This window comes from Cynoglossus semilaevis, chromosome 8, assembly GCF_000523025.1.
Source record: "Cynoglossus semilaevis isolate Cse_v1.0 chromosome 8, Cse_v1.0, whole genome shotgun sequence".
NCBI classification, from domain to species: domain Eukaryota; kingdom Metazoa; phylum Chordata; class Actinopteri; order Pleuronectiformes; family Cynoglossidae; genus Cynoglossus; species Cynoglossus semilaevis.
In genome coordinates, this window is record NC_024314.1 from 22,236,996 (window position 1) to 22,241,383 (window position 4,388).

Consider the following 4,388-nt stretch of genomic DNA (forward strand, 5'->3'; position numbering starts at 1 on the left):
CACGTGCACAGACGCTCGGAGCGGCAGGGACCGTCACACACTGACAGATTGGATACATTTTGAGGGCTGCTGGAGTCAGGACTTCTGCCAACGTCTAACCCCATGTCACCCCACCCTGCTGCCCCGATGACATCACTGCATAGCCCCGAACCACCAGCCTAGGAAGGACATACACACACACACACACACACAAGTTAGAGAAACTCATCTCTTCTACACACACTCTTCACACTGAAAGAATGCAGAGAGAACAGAGTTTGAACAACGATATGAATGAGACTGAAAATGTCCAGTCAGCAGCATCACACAGACCAGACTAATGAAACGACTGTAGACACACACACACACACACACGCTCACACACACACACACACACTGAGTCACACACTGGGAGAAATTCCCAGAATCTGAGTCAGCCAATCAGAGGCCAGTCTTTAAATGAGTGTCTCCTCAGCTGGATGGCAGCAGAGAGGATGTCCACTTCACACGGACCACTGACTCTGTGTGTGTGTGCGCGCGTGACTCTAAATTTAGACTCTTGTCTATCTGCTGGGCCACACACACACACACACACATATACACACATTAGTATACCAATGCAGACTTTGCTGGACAGCTACCAGAAAGACCTCTGACTCTTCGTCTTGTCCCAGGATTCATCAGCATTTAACATAGTGAGCATCGAACCCCTGACCTTCACAGATATCTACGACCAAAGACAGTGTTTTTAAACCATATATATTTTCAGTACTGAGACCAGTAGTGTATACTGGTGTCAGTGGGTGTTCATATTCACTGCTGGTTTGGATAACAGAAAACAACAGCTAACAACCAGAGGGCTTTAATCCCACGACCGTCTGAAGACACTGACCGGTCAAACCCAGATGCTTTGGTTTTTGATTGGTCCAACCTGAAGGACCGTCCAGCTTGTTTGCTAACAGCTAAATGACAGCATCATGGTCATTCTTTCTACTAATGGTCAAAAACTCCAGCCTCAGGTTATGAAGAAGTCTCTGCTAACCAATGAGATGAATGTTGAAATGTTGAAGTTTAACGAAACGGAGAGACAGGAAATTCAGCAACACGTGGCACAGAAAAAATAATAATAATTAAAAAAATAGAGATTGTTATATCTATGGGTTCATGTTATCATGTTTCTAATGGTTTTAATGGAAGAGACGCTTTAAACAAAGAACAGGCTAGAAAACAATACAGAGGAGTCGGGAAAATAAAGTCTGAACAGAACAAGACATAAAAGAGAGAGAGAGAGAGAGAGAGAGAGAGAGAGAGAGAGAGAACAGAAGTTAGTGTTGGTATACTGGGAGGGAGGAGGAGGAGAGATTATCTCCCTCTAATGGCTAACTTGTTGACAGCAACACTTTTCAGCACCTCTATCTACACATCTAACATTACTATCCTCGCTCTCTCCCTCTCTCTCTCTCTATCTGTGTGTGTGTGTGGGGTTTTTTTTAAAGTGCAAACTGAACTGGAGACGTCACCACCAGAGACGACCTCTGCATCCCTCGTATCACATGTTGAAAATGAATCTGATCTCCTTTCACCCGCGCTGACAGACGCAGGCGCTCGCTCTCCTCGGCTTTGTGTGTCCTTACGGACGTGAAAACCAGATAATCTCAGGTCCACCTTCGTAGGTGTCAAATGTGAAAAACAGACTTTAAGTATTTGATAAAATACATGTCAAGCTAAGTCTACAATATCTATAAATATAAGATATGTGAAAAAAAAAAATTCTCCACCAAAGCCCATAGAGAAAACGTTCATTTTTAGACTGCCTAAATACCAGAACTGCAGCTTCATCCTGGTTTTGTTTTTAGGTTCGTATCAAAAGGATACATATGTTTGAGGGATTTCACTTAAACACGTTACACATTTACACAAATAAACTTCAAGATGGCCGCCACAGAGGTTGTGCGGCCTGTGCGTCTCATGATGTACAAACGCTGCCGTTTCTCTATGGACATTTGAATGGGGATGTTTCACGAAGCCAAACGCTAGCTCCGGTTTCCAAATATCACTACAACTGACCTTGAACTCACCACAATTTTACATTTTACCACAAACCTCAGACAGAGGCTTTTTTTTTTAAATTGGATCTTATTCCGGACCATGCCTCAGTGCCTGTGAGCCTCACTGATCCTGACAAGGTCAGGTCAACAGGAAAGGTCCAAAAGTGGTAACAAGTAATGCATAATGCACGCGTGCACTCACATAATGTGAAAACACTAACCCATAATCACACCAAAATATGTATGCATACTGTACTAGTGCACATTTTTTGGTCAACGCCGCCGCATAATTCAGTGTGTTTTCCATGCAGGACATGTGTTACAGCTGACCTCTGACCCCACACTGAAGCACATTCACCACAATTACATTCAACACAGAGCCAGCGCTGGACTACAGCAGCATACAGAGCTGTTTTCATAAGACCAAACAAAGAGCTTTTCCCTCCGGCTGCCACCGGGACAATCTGTGTTTGGACTTCCACCGTCTGACACTCTGTGCCCAGAGTCAGCGGTGCAGACTTCAGATGCTGTGGAGCCTCCAGATGAAGCCAGAGCCGCCTCTCCGGGCTCTGAGAAACATTTGTGCAACATTTGCACCAAAAATAGTCCTGGTCTCCACCGCAGAGCGAGAGGGCTGCCTTCATCCAGGCCAACGGAGCTGGCACATCCACCTCTCTCTCACACACACACACACACACACACACACTGCAGTTCACCACTGTCATTTGCAGAGTGAAAGCCAAAAGTCATGAAATAAGTCCTTTATGTGAACAGACTGTGACACTGCGCTCCTGGGCAGAGAGGCGGCAACAAGTTCAGATGGAACAAAGTCCGAAACCGCTGAGAGTGGACCAAGTCTGAGGCAGCAGTTCTGAGGCCATCTTTGTCATAAAACCGTGTCCCGACAACAGTGTTCAAGTTCAAACGCATCACTGGAACTGTTTCCCCCCAAACGTTTCCACGTTTTAAACTCGATCCGTTTTTAAAACTCGGGCCGTAAAGGAAACAAACTGTGCGTAAAATTACGCACGCGGCCCGGTTCGCCTGACATTTCCCCGACATTCTCTTCTATTTTAATACAAACCGAACCGTTTTCGGTAGAGATGCACGATTAATTGTTGAATTACAACTTCATTCACACGTGAGTGAGTTGGTTAACGTGAAGTTAACGCTGTAACTTCGACTGAATGGGAGACTTTCACATGTGCAGCCATCATGTTAAACACTGTACGGCAACTTTTATTTAAAAGAAAACCCAAAACAAACAAACAAACATTACCTTTGGCAACTTTTATTTAAAAAAAAACCCCAAAACAAACAAACAAACATTACCTTTTCTGCTGATCTCAAATCTCGTTGCTCCTTAAGAATCGAACCCGTCGTCCTCCTCCTCCTCATGCAACATCCGACTCGACCAGGTCCGGCAAAAGTGTGCTCCGGTGTCCCACCGTCACTGCGGTGTTTCCAGCAAAGTTCGAAAAGTTTCTTCAGACAAATCCAGAGAGTCCACTTCAGCTTCAGCTACACAGTCCCAGACAGATGTGTGAACGCAGCCTCCGGCCGCTCCGAGCACGGACTGTCAGGGTCCGCGCTCCACCGTCCCAGCGCGTCCTGCAACAAAAGCGCAAGTAAATATCCCGCACACACGCACACGCACACACACGCTCCGGTGCCGTGTTACAGCTGTGTGTCCTCAGCAACAGGTGTCACGAATAAAAGTCAGACTCCGGCCCGACCATCATAATTACGCACAGAGGGTGAAAGGAGCCGGAGGAGGAGGTTGTGGTGGTGGGGGAGGAGGAACAGAGGGAGGCTGCAGTCACACGGTCAGTGAGAAAAGTTTGAGGAAAGAAGGAGGGAGTGAAGAGAAGGAGCAGCGCAAAGAAGTTTTGCCTGTGTTTTAGAGACTCCTCTCTCTGCTGCCCACCAGTGGACGGGGGGAGGAGGGGGAGAGGAGAGGAAGTGACTGCTGTCTGACTTCACCAGACGGCAGCGATGACAAAAATTATGTCAGGAGTGGGATTTGAACCCACGCCTCCATTCGGAGACCAGAAATCCCTTGTCCCAGGAAGGAGTGTTCGTCCTTGAGTCTGGCGCCTTAGACCGCTCGGCCATCCTGACACACGGTGTGGGCCGTGAACTCATTATGAAAAGGCAGCCTTTGTCGACAGACGTCTCCATAAAAGCGTCAGATCGTGTTGGCAGCTAACGCACAGATGCTAACGTTATTAGCAGGTAGAATTAACCACGGGTTTCCCTCACGGTTAAACTGTTTTTTTTTTTTGTTTTTTTTTTTTTTTCTACTCTCCTGTGTAAGTACGACTAGAGTATTTTTGTGTATTGTTATAGTTTTTTTTTTTT

At 46.2% G+C, this 4,388-nt stretch overlaps 1 protein-coding gene and 1 non-coding gene across 2 annotated transcripts in view; both read right to left on the bottom strand.

Moving 5' to 3' along the window:
- The window catches only part of LOC103382799 (ELKS/Rab6-interacting/CAST family member 1), a 145,658-nt gene that overhangs the window by 6,782 nt on the left and 134,488 nt on the right, over positions 1–4,388 (bottom strand). The gene's annotated exons all lie outside the window — the stretch shown is intronic.
- On the bottom strand, positions 4,036–4,148 carry trnal-caa (transfer RNA leucine (anticodon CAA)). The gene is made up of 2 exons: positions 4,111–4,148; positions 4,036–4,081 (listed from the first exon to the last, which is right to left on the bottom strand). It is a non-coding gene; the product is annotated as a tRNA-Leu (tRNA).